Raw genomic sequence first — 22,156 nt, 5'->3', positions numbered from 1 at the left:
AAAATCTCTTTAGTCTATTAGACTTTTAAACTCTTGGATTCCCTTTGTGTTACCTTCTGCAGCTAAAACTATTTTGGAGTTTCTCTGGATGAATCCTGCTATTTTGGTCTAGACGAATGGTTCCCATTTCCTTTTGTACCTTTACTGAATGAATTCTGCTGCCTGGGGTTTTAATAATGATACTGCTTTAATCATGTTTTCTTTCCAGCTGATTCCTGCTTCTTTGGCTCCAAAAAAATTTCCATTTTTTCTCAGATTTTTTTTCTTAGATAGTTTGGTTTATTTATATATTGTCACCTGCTTTTTGTTACAAAATACAGTGAAAAGCATTATATAGCAGACCAATCTCCAGGATGATATTAAGACACAGAAAAATAAACCAAATCATTGTACAGAAAGGCAGAAAGAAATAAAGAAAGAGTGTTCAATTTTGCAGACCTTGTTCAATGCTCTGCCATGGGCTTGGAGGACCAGGCATGAGCACCTTCACTGTGCTGTTGGAATGGAATTCATCCACTCTTTGGCCATCTCGCTTTTACTGATGGTTTTGCCACTATGAGTCCTTGCTGGACCTTATCAATGCAGATGGCATCAATGCCACTGGGTACTGTGCCATCCCAAACTCGGCTCTGCCACCACCAGGTGTCCATTTTGGGTCCACCTCACCAATACAACCACTGCCAATGCCTCCAGGTCTCACAATGAGCCCAAACAGCCTTCACTGCTGTCTCCATGAACATACACTTGACACAGACACTGCCTGGAACCAAAATTCACCTCTGCGGCTGCCATGGAGCCATGCTGGGCTCACACAGGTTTGCGCTGGGCCGCCTAAGGTCCGCGCTGGAGCCACTCACCATCGTCGACGTCGTCACTATGACCAAGCTCTGCACAGATGAGTCTTGCTAGATTTACTTTTCTCCCTCTATAACATCCATGCTTGAAAATGTCAACCAGTCTGGAGTTTGAATGAGTCCCATCCAGAATTCTGGCAATTCTAATAATATTTCTCTGATATTCTCAGGGGGAGAACCTTGGTGTTTCTCCATCAAAACAAGACACAGGTATCTACTATTGCGAAGGTACCAGATCGTCCAATGCCTGCACTGTAGTGAATGAACAGCATGCCTACAATCAGAGCTTATCGAGCCGGATTCCCTCACTTATATCAGAAAATTAAGGAAAGAGGCGGGGAGAATGCTGGTACTCCAAAATCAAGCCAATTGGTATAATGGAATTGTAGGATCTATCTGGTCTCTTCAGTTGTGGTTCTTTGTAATTGTCAGACAGTGTAGTCTAATTTCAACAATTACAAGCTGAATTGAATGTCTTCAAATGACATTACTTCATCTTCCTTGCTCAGCCAATACTTTTCACATTTTGCGGATCTCTTTTCGATGACACAATTCGACATCACTATCACTCTCCTTTTATACTCTCAAACCATTTGCCAGATGGTTCCCATTGTCTGCAATTTCAATAAATGTATCCCTACTTTACTGTGGTTTTAATAATTGATCCTATGCCTTTTCTGTGACCTTAATAAGGTTTCTTAGCTTTCAACTTCCATTAGACACTGAATGGTATAAAACATGAGTTGGCACCAATTTGGTGTAAGAGCTATAAAGGGCTATGAGGGTAGATTGAGTGGCATATGTTAGCATGGAAGCTAGAAGGCATCACAGAATATCATTTAATGGCTTAAACTGATTCAGGAGATATAAATAAAAGCATCACTACTACTTGCATTTATAAAATGCCTTCCAAAGTATTGGGTGAGAGTGAACAAAGTTCACCATTGGCATGTGAGGTTTACTCATTTTTCTTGCTCAAGTAAAGAAGAAAGTTATACAAATTGAAATTGTGTGTGCCTACAAAGGTTGTGTAACAGTGTTAGGTAAAAGGAAGGTAGGTGGGATTCTGAGATGTATCCAAGGAGTATAAAAAACATTTGAAAACCAAAAGCAGTTCTTCTTCCATGAGGCTTTCTTGTACTTGCGCTCGAAATGTGGGGTCAAAATTATTTTGCCCTGCTTCACCTTTGCGAGTATGACAGAGCAAGAGTTAATGCCCTCTATTTTTGATCCTACTAGAGAAGTTAGGGTTAAGATGGAGTTACTTAACTAAATGCCCACTGTGAGAAAATGTGTGTTTTTGGCCGAGCTTTGCCGGACTTTCTGATGAAGAGGGAAAGACAGCACTTTCAAGTTATTTGCTTCACATTTGATGTCACCAGTTCACCCATAATTATTTATAATCTCCAAGGATGCTTTCCTTCTTTCAAGCAAGCTCAAGCTGGTTATGCTGACTTTCTTTCTGACACAGGGATCTTGCGAGTATTTCTGAATCTTGAGTAGTTTTGGGTTCTCAATGGCCCAGCTGAATGGTCAACTAACTTAACAGGATCTGGAGAAGGACTTAGTTATTGTGAACCCATGAGAGGCATAAAGATCTTCTAGGGTCCTCAAACTTAGGCTAGGCTACCACCACTTCAGGCTCCCCTACCTCCTCTCCAAACATCAGAACCTCATTTAACAACAAACAACAACAACAACAACAACAACATCATCAACAAGAGTTGCTGGAAAAGCTCAGCAGGTCTGGCAGCATCTGTGAAGGAAAAAACAGAGTTAACGTTTCAGGTCTGGTGAGCCTTCCTCAGAACTAGTCTGAGAAACTTATCTTGCTTTTATTTAGAATCTCATTTAATGTGGGTACCGTCTTCAACTTTGACACCTCCCTGATATTGTAAAAGCGCAGAGCTGATAGACTACCCAAGGTGCTTTGGCTAAAAATATAGAACATCACCTGATGAGGCTTGACTTTTAAAGTGGGCCAGGCTTCCACAGAATGATTCTCACCCCCTTCCTCATGATGTAAAATTACTAGTGGCTGAGTACTAGGGTACTGCTTCTAATTAACAGGCTGAACTTGGATCAGAGTAGGGGTGTTGTTTTGCCTTTTGCTCAATTTTTTTTATGTGCAGTGACATAATGAACAAAGAAAATGAAACAAAAACAAAAAGAAATAAGCATTATTTCCTATATATTCCCAACTTTTGCCTAGTGGTTAAAGGCACCATGTAATTGCAAGCCACGTTTTTAATTGATTATTGGACTAATGTCTGCCAATTCAGATTTCATTATATTTGATCAAATCAGAATGTTACACATCTGGGTGCTAAAATTACTCTGTGTGATATGAACATACAAAATGCTTAACACATTCATCTAAATTTCTTCCTCTGCTTTGTTATGAGTTAAATTTTGCTATAATATGAGAGACAGGAATTTCAGATTAACTTAATAAGCATTTATATGTTTCCTGTGGTGTCATTTCAGGGCAATTATCCATCAAATGACAATTTGCTAGCTTCACTGAAATGGGTTTTCACCATTATTTGCCCATCCTTAAATATGTTGCTTTGAATGTACATTGTTTTTCATAGAATCTGATGATCAGTTTTGAAATATTGGGCAGAATGCAATTTTATTAGCGATGTTAAATTGTTAGCATTTATTTCAATGGGAAGGTATTTGTTTTGGCTCAAACTGCTACATTTGTCTTCCTTCAAACTACAGCAGCACATGACTAAAATGTCACCACCTGCAATCTGAGCCTGCCAATGATTGAAACACATGGAATGGAAGATAAATGACAAATGTTTCTGTTGTTTCTGCTTTCAACAATTGCTCCAAAGAGTCAAGCAAGCTCCACCAGTGAAAGTGGTACCAATGTTCAGAACATGTGAACAACAAAATCCCTGGTGCTTCAATGCAGAGAGGAAATGAAATTCTGGTTTTTAGTGTATCAGATGAGTACTTTTTGTTCCCAGGCCACACTACCAAATTTCAGCCAACACCTGTAATATTGTATTATTACAGAGCAGAATCCTCCTTAAGAATTAAGACAAGAAGTTGATCAGTTGAAAATTACTTCAGTAGTTTGATATAAAAGAAACTGTCTTTACAAGTCCATCCCTAACTTACTATATCATTAAACTCTCCTTTGCACAATGTCTACATTTTAATGATTAAATTAGGTTGTTCTTGGCTTTTCACAATACCCTTTTAAACATGTTACTGATGTAGTCCCTGCATGGCTGTGAGCGTCATGTACTTGTCAGGTCTTGTGTTTTTCAAAGCAGATGGCCACTGCTGCAGCAAAGGTCTTTGCCAGTGCATATTCGGTTATGCACCTCCCCTCCCAGCGCTATGCGTGAACAGAATACTAAACAATCATCAGAGCAGAATATCAGTCATTAGGCACCATCGCCTCAGCATGAGACTGCACAGACTCACACAGAATACAGGGCAAAGTCACTGTGAAACTCAGATTATGCCTCAATTTGTCTCTCCTTTGTGTCTTCTCTCCTTTTTAACCCTTAGGGGTTGAGTCTGAGCAGTCCACAAACGTCCAATCCTTTGGAGATCTGCAGGCTTCCCAAGCTATGCAGCATCTTTCGTCAGAGCCACTGCAGTCGTATCACACCCAAAAGCAGCAAGTTAATGTTGCCATGGCAATAAGAGGAATGATGTTCAGTGAAGCTGACACTGTCCCAAACTGTTGGGAACACATGCCGTGCTGCAATGAATTAATAGAGCCAGCAGAAGGCAGCACTATTTAAGACTGAAGCGAATGCAACAGCCTGAAAAATTCCAGGAATTTTCCACAAATCTGAAGGAAATGCACTGTGCGTCAGGTCACCAACATTTTTCTCTCCCACAAGCAAGTGTCCCTATTTATAAATGCCCTTAAAATCATTCTCATAATAACATATTTCTCATTAACAATGGTCACGAAATCCTTGAGACCATGGTGATTTTACATTGCTATGAAGGGCAACAACAATAAGATTGTCTTTATAATGAATGTTGGGCTAGATGATCAACTGAAATATTGTTGCAGATTTTGGAACTGTAATCATATCTATGAGTAATTAGGATCAATATACCTTCTTAAAACAGTCATCTTTGAGAAGATCATGCATATACCATGAAAATTAGTTCTGTATGTTTGGAGCTTTGTTCATTGGCTCAGTGCCCTGAGCATACTCAGCTTTCTTGATTTCATCAAAGGTGGGAGAACATTGTTTACGGAGCCAAAAAATTTGGCAGGAAAGACCAAATCAGGATTTTGTTATGTTATGTTTTAGTATCAACTTGGATATGATTGTTTTTATGCATTACATAAAAGTCTTAAAGCTCTGAGCACTTCTTGTCCCGAAACATGAATTCGAGTAGCACATTTTTTGGTTGAATATATAACTGAAATTGCCTATTCCCTTTCATTACAACACTTCTAACATGGTTTGTTAATTGCGAAATGGTTTGGGACATTGAGTGATAGATAAATGCAAGCTCTTTCTTGCTATGCAAACATTCATATTAGTAATTCCATTTGTAAACACTTGTCAGTTGTAAGGATAGTAGGAACTGCAGATGCTGGCAAATCTGAGATAACAAGGTGTGGAGCTGGATGAACACAGCAGGCCAAGCAGCACCAGAGAAGCAGTAAGGCTGACATTGGGCCTAGACCCTTGTTCAGAAAATCTGAAGAAGGGTCTAGGCCCGAAACGTTAGCTTTCCTGCTCCTTTCATGCTGCTTGGCCTGCTGTGTTCATCCAGCTCTACCCCTTGTTATGTCAGTTATAGGGGATGGTTTTAACTCTCTATGAATTTCGAACGGTGAGTGAAAAACAAAACCTCAGGTTTTAAGTTTGATGCATCATCATTATGGCATTGATGGGTTTCTCACTCAATCATGGCAAGAATGTGAAGCCCATCCACTTTAATGACACAATTCTTTGTAGTCCTTTTTGTAGTCTTTAAGTGCACTTTTTAAAGAGAGCGACCATTCCCTTCAGCTAGGGAATCTACTTAACAAGAAATGAAATAGAAGCAAGCTCTCAGGACCTCTGAATTCTCTCTTAAAACTCTGGCTGAAGGGTAGACGTGAGCAAGGAAGTTCTTTTTCTGTGAAATAGAAGGAAGATTCAGGCATCTCACCCCTGTCGATAGAGAAGTGGCCAAGATAATGAACTCCAGCTTTATTGTTCACAGGACCTGATCAAATACAAGAAATGATTAAATACAGTCAAAAATAAATAAAGTGGTTCTTACTTAAAAGTTATGGTCCTGTTCTTGAAAATTGTTAATTTAAGTGAAACAATTTTAAGTGGACATGAATTCCTATTTGAATCAATGTAAAAGCTGGAGTTAGGTTCTGTAGGCCTCTATTTTTATAAATAATTTTGTTTTGTAATTTAGTAATCTAAATTTTGTACAGGAATGACACTTCAGGAAATAGTATGCAAATAGAAATAGCTTTTGGTTTCCTGATCTATTATCCTATTTGGCAACTGTTACCATGGAATTCAATCATTGAGGTGCTATTAACTCTTCATGACCTTCTCTAAGCTCTCAACCGTCCTTGCATTATTTTTCTTGAATATCTTTGAACCTGAATCAATCCAATCACATACCTCAATAAAGCATTTTATGATGAAAAAAGCATAGCATGGTCCATAATTCATTCACAACTGAGTTGAATATGTTAACTGTTCTTTGATGAGCTTCACGACTACATTGGGCTCATTGGTCACAGGATATGTACAGTGTTCCTGGCTTCAATCTATATCCCATCATGCAGCACAGAACATTATACATGTCACCAATTTATAGAGTTGTCAATCTCTACAGTTTCTGCTTTGTTGAGGACAGAGATGTGGTCAATAAAGGGTCAACCTCAAAAAGAAAACAGCAGCAGTATCAAGTATCAGACCACCTGATGACCATATGCAATGTCATTTCGCTGTGCTTCACCTGTCTTCTTTATACCTTGGATGATCTGGTATACTGCAGTTTAATCACCAACAGGAGTCAACACTTAGTCTGCTATTCACACTTTGAGCTTCTCTTGCAAGAGTTTTTGGACTAAATGGATGAGGGCTTTTATAGCACTTATTCTGGTGCAGTAGACTAGAATTCCCTACAGTGTGGGAGCAGGCCATTTGGCCCATCCAGTCCACACCAACCTTCCAAAGAACATCCCACCCAGACCCGGGCACACACCCATACCCTATACCTGTATTCCTGCATTTCCCATGGCTAATTCACCTAGTCTGCACATCCCTGGATACTATACAAGCAGTCACCCCAGACTGGAATCATACCTGGGTCCTTGGCACTGTGAGGCAGCAGCGCTGACCACTGATCTACCATGCTGCCCCAAACTCTCACAGATCATTGGCTGTAATTAACTATGTGGGAGTGGCAGTACTGTGATGGAACCAGCACAGGTTAATCTCCTCTCAGGTTGGCAATGCTGCTTCACAAGATATTTGCAAGTATATTAAAGATCTTAATTTTGGGCCACAATGAAAACACTTTCAGCCTGCAAAAAAACAACCAGCAGCAGATATTTGTGTTTTCTGCAAGCAATCAACTTTCCACTATTGAAAGAGCAAAGCAGAACTTATCTTTCAGCAATATGCCTGAGATGAATTTCATAGGAATTTTAAAAAGGCGAAACTGTCTGTGGTGCCTGGAATGGCTGCTAGCCAATCAAATACCCCACAAAGGAATTCCAGATTGTTGACTCTAGTTTTGGACTTCTCTATTCCATTTTAAAAGAAAGGACATTGTCAACAAGGTATCCCTCAGTTGCTCTGTAAACAGATTGTCTTTTCTCATATATTTAAGGGAATGCCTTTATTGCAAAGTATCTCCCCACCAGACTCAAAAATAAACCTTTTTCTTAGGGTGTGGCAGCATCTGTGAAGAAAACGTCAGAGTAAAATCAATTGTTGAGGGAGGGTCACTGGACCCGAAACATTAACTCTAATTTTTTCTTCACAGATACTGCCAGAACTGCTGAGCTTTTTGAGCAGTTTTATTTTTGCTCCTGATTTACAGCTTCCACAGTTCTTTCAGTTTTTATACCTATTTCTTAGTTTAACTTTACAATGGTGTTGTTGCGGTACTTACAGAGCTAGAGTCCTCCAGCAGATTGAGTGGGGAATTATACCGCCATTGTTTAAAAGGGGGAAAAGTTGTATCATGATACATTATTGGCTGATAGTAAGACTAAGGAAAAAGATTCATTTAAAAAGAAAAATGATCTCTCCATTACAGCATATTGTGAAGAGTATAGCTAAGCTGTGCTGATAAACAAGTATCCCATTGCACTAAATATGAAGTGCAATGAGGGAGTATCATGGTTCTTGAAGTCGATCTAGGTATTCTGCTTGTGAATGTTGTGGCATACTGGAATTGTTTAATTTTTACAAGCCGTTTATCTTCTGTTTTGACATTTTATTTTTAAATCTTTAAGTGCACAGATGTTGGCAATCCTTTAGAACAACTTCACGGTGCCACACAAATGTCAGGCCATGACCATCTCCATCAAAAGAGAATCTAGCCGTTGCTCCTTGGCACCACCATCACTGAATTCTCCACAATGAACATTCCACTGACTGGAAACTGAAATGAAGTATTATGGCTACAAGCGCAGTCAGAGGTAAAGAAACCTGCAATGACTAACTCACCTCCTGTTTCCCCACAGCCTGTCCATCACCTACAAGACATAAATCAGATGTTTCATGGAATTCTCCCCACTTGCCTGGATGAATGCAGCTCCAACAACACTCAAGAGGCTTGACACCATCTAGGAAAAAGCAGCCAGCTTGATTGACACCACATTAACATTCACTCCCTCCACCATCAATACTCATAGCACCTGTGTGTACCATCCACAAAATGCACTGCAGAAGTTCACTTCAGACTACACCTTCCAAACCCACATCCAGAAGGTCAAGGGAAGTAGATATATGGGAACACCAAATGCAAGTTTCCTCCAAGCAACTCAACATCTTGACTTGAAAATATATTGCGTTCCTTTAATGTTGCTGGATCAAAGTCATAGAACTCCTTCTCTAATGTCATTGTGGATGCATCTACAACAATAAAGATTGTAGCAATGTACGAAGGCAGCTCACCACCTTTTGCTCAAGGGCAATAGGGAGGAAAAATGAATGCTGGCACAGCTAGTGTTTTCCACATCTTATGAAGGTATTTAACGAAAGTAAACAAATCTCACCAGGAGCAGCTAAAGGAGAGAGAGTTGGGAATCAGTACTCAGAATTATGGCCTGTTTATTTGAGGACCTGTTGCAATCTTTTTTCTAATGGGAAAATATTGCATTAACTTTGTAATTGCTGATCTAGAAACTTCTCAAGATTAGTTTCGGTTATGTCAGATATTACTGAATCATTTTGCTTTTAAAGCTAAAGAAAAGCTGAATCATGCATTGATCTAGCTTCTATTTACTCATGTAAATTAAGCATATTGATTCTAGTGAGCATTTCTGATGACACAGGCTCTTTAAAGAGATGTTATCACCTCAATTAGGAGTTTTGGCTCAGTTGCTAAGAAATCATTAAACAATTCTTCATGCTCAATCCCTCTTATTTGTGTGAGCTGTTTAGATGTACTCCCTCATAATCTCAAAGTAATCATAAAGAAATATTTCTATTAATTTGTACATACCTCAATTTGTGGATACAAAAAGATCTTTGTATAATGATTTAGAAGTTATCCAGGAATTATGTGTGGGTGTCATAGAATCATAGAATCCTGACAGTGTGGAAGCAGGCCATCCGACCCATTCAGTCACATCAATCCTCTGCAAAGCATCTCACCCAGATTGCCACCTCTATATTTCCCACGGCCAAACCACCTAGCCTGCACATCCTCAGGCTGCAGAAGGAAACCGGAGCACCCAGACACAGACACAGGGAGAATGTGCAACCTCTACACAGACAGTCAACCAAGGTGGAATCAAACCCAGGTCCCTGGTGCTGTGAGGCAGCAGTACTAACCACCGAGCAATCATGCCACCCTAAATAATTAGGAGCTATAAACAACTACCCCCAAAAATCTATGTCCATGGTATTCACATAAGATAAATTTACAAATAAAATACAAATCACAAATCAAACTGTCAGCTTCTTGGCAAGATTACTAGAACTCAAACATAGGATTCATTGACCATTGTTTGCATGTTGCATTTTCATGATCTTGACTATTAAGTGAGGAGAACTTCTGAAACAATTTTATTGGGATTTTATGTTAGTTCAATAGGAGCTACCACCAGTACAGTGAAGGTTATAGGTCAATGCAAATAACTTAAATAAAGGCAAAATACCTGGAGATCCATAATACAAACAGAAAGCTTTTTGGGAAGCTCAGCAGGCCTGGCAGTATCTGTGGAGAGAAAAACAGTTAATGTTTCAAGTCCAATGTGACTCTTCTTTGGAATAGAAAGAATGTATTCATTTTGATTTGAGACTGTGTTGATTCTTAAGATATTTCAGTAATTAATTATGCTATTATGGCCCCTTTCAGGATAGATGTAGTATCATAGAGTAATTAAATAGAATGATGAAATAACAGTGACATCAGCAATCATGAACAAGAGCCTGAGAAGAGTAATAGTCTAGTCTGTAAAAGAAAGAGACGTCTTTTAACGTAATTTGCTGCCATACTGTGTTCAAGGCAGAATGGTTGCATGGAAGGCAAAGTCAAGACCTGTTTTCAGACATAGACATTAAATTAACATTACTCATTACAAATTAATACTAAATACTGCTGTACGTGGTAATCATTGGTATACCAGCTCTGATATTGTTGTTACATTTAGTTGGGACTCACCTATCTTTGTGCATTCAGATTCCTGTGCTCTTAAGATACCCTGTAGTTCTGACCTAGTAAGTGTGGTGTGGTATAGTGTTTTAACTCCACCCATATGCTTGGTGGTGTACAACTTCGTGGTATAACCACAAAGTTGTGCAAGGGTTCTGAAGCTGTTCTAAAACAAGATGTACTTGCCTCCATGTATAGAATGAACTATTCTGTAAACAAGGAAGTTTGGAAAAACCCACAAGTGTCAGATATCAGTCACCCATAAAAACAGGTTCCCAGAAATATTGTTGTGTTGGCCCTTTCTCATGGGGTGGCTTGGTGGCACAGTAGATAGCGCTGCTGCCTCAAAGCGCAAGGGACCTTGGATCGATTCTAACCTCAGGCAAATATGTGGAGTTTGCATGTCCTCCCCATATCTATGCAGGTTTCTGTTGGCTGGTCTAGTTTCCTCCCATAGCCCAAAAATGTGCAGGTTAAGTGGATTGGCTATCGTAAATTGTCCAGGGATGTGTAGGATTAGGCATGGTGGATGGAGCGCAGTGGTTCTGGGTGGAATGCTCTTCAAAGGGTCAGTGAAAACTCAATGAGCAGAATGAACTCTGACTGCAGTGTTGGGATTTTATTCAAAGTGGAAACAAACCAGAAACTAATCTAAACAACAACACTGACAAAAACAAAAGGCAGAAATTGAAGGAAAATTCTTCAAGGAAAAATATCATAGGATTTACTTTGGTAAGGGACACATTGAGAATGGATAGCAAAGTCACAACATCACTTGAACAGTTACTGCATCTTCCATAGCCATTTCAAAACCCTGAAGGCTCAGAGACAGGAAATCCTGGCTGTATGGCAACAAGAAAAGCTTTTTTGAATCTTGCAACTTAATATTGTGGGTCTATCCACCATCAAACCAAACTTCATTTGATGTCTTGCTGTCCAAAATTTCTTGGACATAATTAACCTATGTATTGGACTGAAGAGGCAGTGTTTTATGGCAAAAAAGGTTTTGACCTACCAAACTATTCCCCTTATGCTAAACTTTGCTTATGCCACCAATGTGTGATCTGAGCCATTGCTGCCGCAAGTGTTCCATTACATTCTGTAATATATTTTGGATCAGCAGATTCCATATCGCAAACATGTGCCAGCGTCAAAGTCCTGCCAATTCTTCACCCAGCCACATATTATGGGGAGACTTCAACAGTGACCACTGGAGTTAATCACTGCTTGACAGTGATGGTAAACATTTCCTGGAGTGAGCCCCCACAAGCATCACCAAGTTACACACCACAAGCAACAGGTAACATTCCTTTCAGCCAGATGGGGTCAGAAATATTCACGTGAGCTCTGTTGCGTCAGTTTATTTGATGGTTACCCTCGACCAGCAGACTGTATAATTCTGGTTGACTACTCATATGGTGAATAAATGCCATTGTGCATTCATGTTGCTCTTTGCCTTGCAACCATCAGCAGTGCAAGGAAGGTGAAATGAATCCTCCATAAAGCAGATCAACAAAAATACAACAAATCCTCAGATGACACAACTGTAACAATGTCTATCCATGATAAATATATATTGAAGAATTATTAAAATGCTTTTGTGATGCCATCCACAAAGCTGTTTGCACAGCTATGTCTCATGGCTACTGTCCCATTTACATCTCAAATTTTGACACAGAGAGTGCAGTGCTCCTAAAGGAATATGAATCATCTGGTGACCTAATAAAGCAGAGCCCTCCATCGAGCCTCTCAATACAACACACCATGTGAGGAAACAACAAAAGGATCAATTTAATTCATTCCATTGGAAGTGCTGCAGCCTGATTCACCACCTCAGAACGGCGCAGAAATTACCGGTATGAAATCATCCATTGATGACCCCACAACAAGTTACCATTCATCTGCTTCATCTTGTCAGAATATCGTTGAAAAGAAAATAAAATGCATCATCTGTAATAAACTGAGAAAAAATATGTAGAACATGGCAATGCTGATCCCTTTGTTCACAGAACTGAGAAGAAATATGAAGGAATCTGAAATATGGCACAGCAGTGGTATATAACAACATTGAATTTAAGGAATAACATGGTTCCCATGTTTGTCCTTGGCTGACTCAGTATTACACAAGAATCATCAGCTCAGACTCAGCCCTAATCTTGGGGCATATGGCAAAATACATTGCCTTTCCATAACTGGGAAAGATGCCACAGTGGCAGCCAGCTGTCGACTGATTTCACCACTTGCTGTATGTTTTAAGATCTTTGAGTGTCTTGTCCTGCAACATGTATCTCTGGAAGTAGAGATCATCCTAAATGTTGATCAAGTTGATTTCAGTGAGACGTGCAGCACATGTGATGAAGTTCTGACACTCACCACTTCCTTTGTAAACAGTTTTAAAATTAGCCTAAAGAAAGGCATAGTGCTATGGACCTCACAGCTGCCTATGTTACAATTGGAAGTTCAAACTGTTGCTCATCTTTCTGAATTGAAAGCGATTGTCAAACTGTCTTTATGCATACAATATTTTAAAGTCAGACAAATGCATTATTATTATACAAATTTGTATATGTCAGGCAAAACTCAGATCATTGCAGGCACATTAACTAGAGCTGTGACTGATCAAGAAGTAACCCAAGACTAGTTATTTCAGAGGTGGAATTGCATTATTGATCATAGCAACCCTCTACAAGCTTTTTGAAGAAGAACTACAAGAAATCAGGAAAGTACACAAGGATGATGAGGAATGCTCCCAGATGAGGAAATTTTGCCAAGAGGGTTGGACAAAGTAATGTCTTGATAATCAACTCTTACCACAGTGCCGTGAAAAGAAAACTCAACCAGAGGCTGATCATCCCGAAGGCTATGAGAGGTGAAATTCTTCATGAAATCCATGGTGGTTGCTTGGGAACACTGAAGTATGGAGTTCATGCATAATAATCTGGAAGGAGCCAGGAATTTACAAAGCAATTGAAAACTCTGCATTGTCCTGTCTTCCTGTCCATTAAATAGCCAAACACTAGAAAAATGTTTATTAACACCCAGATTTTCAAAAAGGCTTGGCAAGGTTCAAATCAATCACTTTGGTCTTTGAAAGTAGTGTGTACCTGATCATGGTGGAGTATTATTCAAGGTGATTTAAAGCTAACAGATTCCACACTATTTTTCTTCCTTTCACTTCCAATATGTTTAAGTGCAATCCTGACCTGTGCAGCTGGCTCGAAAAGAACCTGTTCTATAATTAGGTTTGTTGGATCAGAAGACTTGGCTGGTCATTCTTATAGGGTAATGAAATGTGAGGCTGGATGAACACAGCAGGCCAAGCAGCATCTCAGGAGCACAAAAGCTGACGTTTTGGGCCTAGACCCTTCATCAGAGAGGGGGATGGGGTGGGGGTTCTGGAATAAATAGGGAGAGAGGGGGAGGTGGACTGAAGATGGAGAGAAAAGAAGATAGGTGGAGAAGAGAGTATAGGTGGGGAGGTAGGGAGGGGATAGGTCAGTCCAGGGAAGACGGACAGGTCAAGGAGGTGGGATGAGGTTAGTAGGTAGGAGATGGAGGTGCGGCTTGGGGTGGGAGGAAGGGATGGGTGAGAGGAAGAACAGGTTAGGGAGGCAGAGACAGGTTGGACTGGTTTTGGGATGCAGTGGGTGGAGGGGAAGAGCTGGGCTGGTTGTGTGGTGCAGTGGGGGGAGGGGACGAACTGGGCTGGTTTGGGGATGCAGTGGGGGAAGGGGAGATTTTGAAGCTGGTGAAGTCCACATTGATACCATTGGGCTGCAGGGTTCCCAAGCGGAATATGAGTTGCTGTTCCTGCAACCTTCGGGTGGCATCATTGTGGCATTGCAGGAGGCCCATGATGGACATGTCATCTAAAGAATGGGAGGGGGAGTGGAAATGGTTTGCGACTGGGAGGTGCAGTTGTTTATTGCGAACCGGGTGGAGGTGTTCTGCAAAGCGGTCCCCAAGCCTCCACTTGGTTTCCCCAATGTAGAGGTAGCCACACCGGGTACAGTGGATGCAGTATACCACATTGGCAGATGTGCAGGTGAACCTCTGCTTAATGTGGAAAGTCATCTTGGGGCCTGGGATAGGGGTGAGGGAGGAGGTGTGGGGGCAAGTGTAGCATTTCCTGCGGTTGCAGGGGAAGGTGCCGGGTGTGGTCGGGTTGGAGGGCAGTGTGGTGCGAACAAGGGAGTCACGGAGAGAGTGGTCTCTCCGGAAAGCAGACAAGGGTGGGGATGGAAAAATGTCTTGGGTGGTGGGGTCGGATTGTAGATGGCGGAAGTGTTGAAGGATGATGCGTTGTATCCAGAGGTTGGTGGGGTGGTGTATGAGAACGAGGGGGATCCCTTTTCCACTCCCCCTCCCATTCTTTAGATGACATGTCCATCATGGGCCTCCTGCAGTGCTACAATAATGCCACCCGATGGTTGCAGAAACAGCAACTCATATTCCGCTTGGGAACCCTGCAGCCCAATGGTATCAATGTGGACTTCACCAGCTTCAAAATCTCCCCGTCCCCCACCGCATCCCAAAACCAGCCCAGTTCGCCCCCTCCCCCTACTGCACCACACAACCAGCCCAGCTCTTCCCCTCCACCCACTGCATCCCAAAACCAGTCCAACCTGTCTCTGCCTCCCTAACCTGTTCTTCCTCTCACCCATCCCTTCCTCCCACCCCAAGCCGCACCTCCATCTCCTACCTACTAACCTCATTCCACCTCCTTGACCTGTCCATTTTGCCTGGACTGACCTATCCCCTCCCTACCTCCCCACCTATACTCTCCTCTCCACCTATCTTCTTTTCTCTCCATCTTCAGTCCACCTCCCCATCTCTCCCTATTTGTTCCAGAACCCTCGCCCCATCCCCCTCTCTGATGAAAGGTCTAGGCCCGAAACGTCGGCTTTTGTGCTCCTGAGATGCTGCTGGGCCTGCTGTGTTCATCCAGCCTCACATTTCATTATCTTGGATTCTCCAGCATCTGCAGTTCCCATTATTACTCATTCCTATAGGGTGTTTGGATTTAGAGGTTCCAGGCCTGCTGACATTGTCTAGTCCAGCTGCAGTTTCACATTCCTCTCCTTGGACTGCTGCAGACTTTGGCATCACAGATCAGAGGATGTGGAGGAACCAGGCACCTCTTGAATGGTCCAAGAGAATGCTTTTGGTTTCCTAATGTGTGGACATTCTTTCCCATAGGTACCTGATGGCAATATTTTGTCTCCCTGAGAGGGAGCGATATCTAAAATGAGGTCAAGGCTGCTTGTTTACCACTTGTCTCACCAAGACATCTTATCTTCTGGGGTGCAGAATATCATTAACCCTTTTCCTGCACTGCTGGGCATTACATTTTACCCAGGACCACTGCATTGACCTATCCCATAATCTCACCTAAACTGGGTATGACCATTTAATGCACCGGCAACTCCAGGTCTCTGTTGGTGAAGTGAAAAGTTAAGGTGACTTTCTGGGACATTTCCTTGAAGACAGCAGTGCAGAATCACGATGTAAGGGACAGTTTCTGGCTTGCAGTGTCCGAAGTGGTGTGCAGCTGGGCTTTAAATATGGCACCTACGGCATTGACACTGGAACATCTTGGCAGTGGCAAACACTTCCACCTCTCCTGTGATCTGATTCAAAGTGATATTAAATAGCCTGTTCATACCATTAATCAGGTGAGTAGCAGAAGATTGCATGGAAAACATCACCATTAGTCATGGCAGAACAAGCACCATGTGTCTCACTTGAAAATTCAACCCCTCATTTAGAGGTTTAAATTACAAGAAAAAAATAATAATTTTATATTATTTAAGCTATGACATTTGTGTAAGATTAAAAAAACATGTATTGTATTACTGGGTTCTCTTTACTTTACAAGCCAATCACTTATCACTTCCTTGTAAATTATTTTAGAAAACAATATCTTAACTCACTGGTTTATAGGATCTGTCATCTCTGATAACACAGTTTGTTTCATTTTCTGTTCTCTCAACTAAGTATTGTCATCATTTCATTATAATTACGTTGAATTTTCTGATCTTATCTGTTCCACAGATTTAAGATTAATTAAAGTCCTGTTCTGAGAGGGGGCAGATATATGACCGAATGCTGGTGATAAGCCCAGTCACACAGAAGCAAAAAAAAATTTGTCAAACAGTAATGTAGAAACAGACAGAAATTTTAGTGACTGAAAGAGAAAGGATCATACAGAATGGAATTTGGGTGAGTGAGACAATAAGAGAAGAGCCACTGAGACCGGGAAACAAAGGACAACATGAATCTGGTTGAGAATTTTAAAATCTTTTTTACATCTATAATGCCATTTTATTATATCAAGGGTTTCTATAGCTCTTAACTACCTGAATATAACAATGTCTGGATTGCAAACTATTATTCAGCATCAAAGGCAGAAGAAGTTAAATTAGGACTTGCTCAAATTTTCATTGTATCATTCACCTTTGAAATTGTGATGTTCATAGTTAGATTAATAAACCTTTTGATATTCATAATGCTAAGTGGCTCACTGGCAATTTGAGAAGAGTTAAGGCATTGTTGTTAGTGATTAATCATAATTGGTTCCTCTCTCACTAACAAAATTACATTCTAAAGAATAGCGTATTTCGAATCCATCTTATTAGGATGTTGTTAGGATGACATAAGATACAATTTTTTAAGAAGTCCCCTTCATTTTCCAATAATAAGGCCAAATGCCGGTAAGTGATTGTGTTCATAAGAAACAAAAGCATGTGTAGGCTATTTGACCTTTTAAGTCCACTCCTCCCAACAAAACCATCATGTCTTATCTTCAAACTCAATTCCACCTTCCATCCTACAAGTGATATGTTTTATTTAAGCACAAATCACCTTCCAGTTTGCTGAAGAATAGTCATCAATGTAACAATTTATGTAGTATGCTAAATGGGGAAGTTGGTAATTGGTTAGAAAGGATATCTTGATCTATGAACATTTGAGGAATTTTAAAGCTGATACTTTATGATCACACAAGACTTTTAGAGAAATATTACAAAATTAGTTTATAAATCTCAGAAATATGGAGAATATGGGCTGGTTATAGTTATCGCAACCTCCTATGCCTTTTGTACTTCAGAGTTATGTAGAGATGACATATACACAGTGAGTTTTATGATTGAACAGGAAGTTATTACTCATGTTTTTAAAATGTATGCTACAAACTTAAGCTCAGTTTCCCTTTATAACTGCACCCAGCTGAACACTAGCACACAGCACAGATGATAATCAACAAATACATTGTTAACATCAAATAATTGTGCACAACTTCTTTGTCATTTTGTTAAATTAAAAGATATGTTTGCTGTTTATAATAGTTTAATTTTAAAATGTACATCATGTTTTTATTTTACTGACCATTCGGTGTACGGGTTGCGGTAGGTACAGAAGTAATCTTTAAGACATCTTTGCTGATGATGGCACCAAAATTTAAAAATTTGAGGTTGTTGTTCTTCATGGCCACGTTGATGAAGCCAGTGATCAATATCATAGTCACTAATCAGAATATGTATCCTTATTATCACTGTGCTTTAAATCTCCTGAACAACTCACTGTGACTCACGATGTATCATTATCCAACAGATAAGCAACTGTGCTGGCACCAAGCAACCACTTCAATCTGCTTTGGACCGAATAATGTGAGCTCATTGTCATGATTTGGCCATTTGGTGTGCACTCAATTTCCAACTCAATCAAGCTTTCTGAGCATATTATTGCTTGTGAAAATACATTTTAGCCTTATCTTGTTACTTTGTGATTTATTCTGCTTTGGTTCTGTTTTTGTTAAATAGCAGTTCTGGTTGGAAAATGGTCAGCAACAAATATTGCAGTCATCTCAACTCATGTCTTTCCAGTCAGAGAACATGGCATTGTTCGATATGTGCAAAGATGACTATGAATGAATTGATTAAAATGTTATCCCGACACACTGATCAATGCTGCCATTCAGTCTGGGTTGTATCACAATGTCAGTCGGTGGTGAATTGAATAGCCTACTAGGAATTCTGTGAACTGTCTGGAAACAAACTGCAGTCCATTATTTGTAGATACAGCCTCAGCCAAACCCCAGTTTATAAATAACTCATCTAAAATGTCAACAATGAAACTGGTGGTTATGAAATTTCTTGTAGCAACCTCTGATGCATATCATGAACATTTTGGTAACTGGGTCCGGCTTACATTTCTCCAAATATTTCTACTTGTTCTTTGCTGGTCATAGATTCACGTCTTAACATATTTTCTACCAAGTATACATGTTACACAGTTTCTAATGAACACATCTATCTCATGATCCAATGATGACTACCGGAAAACTTCATGGGATCAGGGTTTTATCTCAAAGACACTGGAATGCCCTTCATGGGCAACATGTAATACATCTCTTTTGCTGTACTGCTTTCAAGATATACAACTGGGTTTCACATTCAATATTGTTCTGATAGAACAATGTCAATTCACTAGATGCTCTGTTGTGCAGGACTAGCTCATCCATTATTTTGCTAGGACATTCAATTTTTAAGTTCTAATTTGCTTTCTGCAATAATTTGTCTGTTGCAGATTCAGCCTTCAACTCATCTTTAACAAGATTTGAATTTGCATGTGAAGTCATTGCGATCACATAGTCTTCAATGTTGCATGGTGTTTTGCTGTTGTTAACACCATGGGCAGTAGAAATAGAACTGAACATGCTAGTAACATAACTGGTTGCGTGACCTCAAATTTGGGCTGATGGAGATGATCTGACCATCTGTAGATTTGAAGAGGCTGTTGACCAGATCCTGGCACCGTTAACTATATAATCAGTGCTTGATCACTGCAGAGAGAGAAAATTCATGGAGGTGTATGTGCCAAGGTTTACAACTGGTGGCTTGTGCTTCCCTCTCTCCAGTAGTGTGTTTGCATTCAGGTTCTGATATTTGTGTAAATGTTTAATAATTCACTTCCTTCAATGAACTGTTGAAGTATAGGTTGGAAGCATATGATTAGCTTTCAGATTGTCATGTGTGTAGACTTTACTCAAGCTGCTGTAATGCAGCATCATAGGAAGTCAATATCAGATTCTACCAATATGTATTTGTCCTTGTTGAGCATCAAACTGTGTTGTGTGAGTGAAGTGAAAGCTGCTGTTAACTGCTGATTGTGTTTCGCTCGGCCCTCCCACTCCCCCAATGTCTGACAAGACTGAAAAATTGATTTTCTGGAATGTACTAGATGCTGAACATAGTCCATACGGCATTTTGTGGTGCAGAAACACAATTTGTGAGGAACAAAAGCTGTAAGCTATCAGTGTACTCCAGGAGTGGTACCTGAGGTAAGTTACATAACATCTTGAGTTTCATGATAAGTCTGGAGTAATGAAATGATGCTGATAGTTTTGGGATCATATGAAATGGATACTTTCCTCAAATGATTACTTTGTTGACAAACTTATAGTTAAAGCATTTGTTAAGTTCATTTGATTGCATTGTACAATGAGTAGTTTAGATGCCCAGGGAGATAAGGTGATTCTGTTAAAGACAGAGTTATTACTGAAAATATATACTTTCATGCAAATATTGTTTAGGACTGATACTGAAATGTCCACAACCTTGTTAGAGCAATCCTTAAAATGACTTGGCTCCTTAGCATCGATGATGCTATACACATCATATTTTACTGTCAGCAATAAATTCCTTCATACATTGAGCTGATGATATCTTTTTTCTTAAACAAGCCACACGACTTTACAAAGTGATCCATTTTTGAGCACAAATTACACTTTTCCCTCAAGCTGAACATGCTGTTGGGAACCAATCAATAAGACTATAATAATATCATGATGGAGCAAGTATTGATGAACCTGAAGGAGTCACCTTGTCTGTAACTCTTGCATTTGAACTCTTTGAGCAAGCTGTTCCTCAGACTTAGCCAAGAAACATAAGATTTCACATTAATTACAAGTCATGTTGAATCTTGCTGCAAAGCCTGCAGAGTTTGCTCACTGTATCCTATCAAATTTACTACTTTAATTGCTGTTTGTGCCATTGCAGCAAGAATCATGCCCTATTTTCACCTCATCTTATCATGCACGGATCTCAGAACAACCCTATGCTCCCAGTGTCCTCCATAAAACCATTAGACAGCTTGGGGCCACACTATCTTTCAGTGCACGGTACACATCTGCAGGAGTACTGCCAATTGCCAGCTGTGCTGCTTAATTGTGTTAGACATCAATGGCAGAGAAGGGGATGCTGGCACTATGCTTTGCTGAGAGGCACCTGAGGGTCCTTGCGATTGAGATGGTGTTGTTGAGAAGAGTCAATTTTCCAGAGGACCAGCAGACTCCTAACACTTGTCAACCCTCTGAATGGTCACATAAAGCAAACTTCAGACACCATTACTAACTACAGGTAGACATTGACACGTCCTTTCCATGTACGTGTACCTGGTGCAACCTTACAGTGCGGCTGGTATGACCTCCAAAATCAGTGTACCGTGGCAGAGCACAGTGCCAGTGCATTAGAGGATGCTGGGCAATAGCTCTGTGAAAATGGAGTTTCATTGTCCGCAGCAGAAGAGTAAGTGTAGCTGGCTCTGTGGATCATGCTCTCTTCTGCAGTTTGGCTATGGCAACAGGAATCTCCTGGATCATCCAGCAGAATGAACCTGCCAAGAACCTACTCTGGTTTCCATGTCAAGTTTTCCCAATAGCTGGTTTATATGATCGGCTTGGTAGGATAATAACCTGTGTCAAGTTAGGCTGTTAACAAGCAATGAAGAGTATCAATGGGGAGCTAGCCACACTGCTTCAGTGACATGGGGAGTTGCGGTGAGACCCGATCTTGACATCCAGATGATCACTGCAGTTGATCTACCATGTGTCTCCTTCTAGTCCATGTTGTTCAGAACCTAGGAGCATCCAGCTATTACATCTGACAGTGCATTTTTGTGTAACTGCCTGAAGTCAAACAGGGTGGATTGGATCTGGCCTGCTACAATCATGGCAGTATGTACGTCATTTCAGCATTTCACCTTTCTTTGGCCCAAAAGCTTCTGCGAGGGCACATACTGCCATGCCAGATGTAGATGCTTGCATACCCAGTGCCCTTCAGATTGGTGGATGAGTTTCACCATCTCACAGATGGTTACTACCTATATGTCTTCTCTACCTGTAGTGCAAGTAGATCTTGAATCTGAAATCCATCAATTTGATGGCAGAGATGGATATGCTGGCAAAAGAAATGTGCTTCAGCTGGTAACTTTAAACTATCCTCCCTCGTCTTCACCTGTGCCTTAGATTTATGCAGAGATAACACTCTCCAGGTTCTCTGTGTGACCAGAAATTTTACAAAATCTTTTGATATGTATGCAGCTATTAGTTTATTTCGCCTCTACCACACTATCTCATTGTTTCAGACTGCATCTTGTAAAAGTTACATGTTGCT

The 22,156-nt window shown here is 40.4% G+C and overlaps 1 long non-coding RNA gene and 1 pseudogene across 1 annotated transcript in view; one reads left to right on the top strand and one right to left on the bottom strand.

Moving 5' to 3' along the window:
• Window positions 1–22,156, top strand: part of LOC132210724 (uncharacterized) — a 70,356-nt gene that overhangs the window by 23,287 nt on the left and 24,913 nt on the right. The window lies entirely within an intron of this gene.
• LOC125461576 (tyrosine-protein phosphatase non-receptor type 1-like) lies at window positions 774–18,222 on the bottom strand (annotated as a pseudogene).

This window comes from Stegostoma tigrinum, chromosome 19 (assembly GCF_030684315.1).
Source record: "Stegostoma tigrinum isolate sSteTig4 chromosome 19, sSteTig4.hap1, whole genome shotgun sequence".
In the NCBI taxonomy this organism is placed as follows: Eukaryota; Metazoa; Chordata; class Chondrichthyes; order Orectolobiformes; family Stegostomatidae; genus Stegostoma; species Stegostoma tigrinum.
This window is presented reverse-complemented; position numbering and strand designations above follow the sequence as displayed.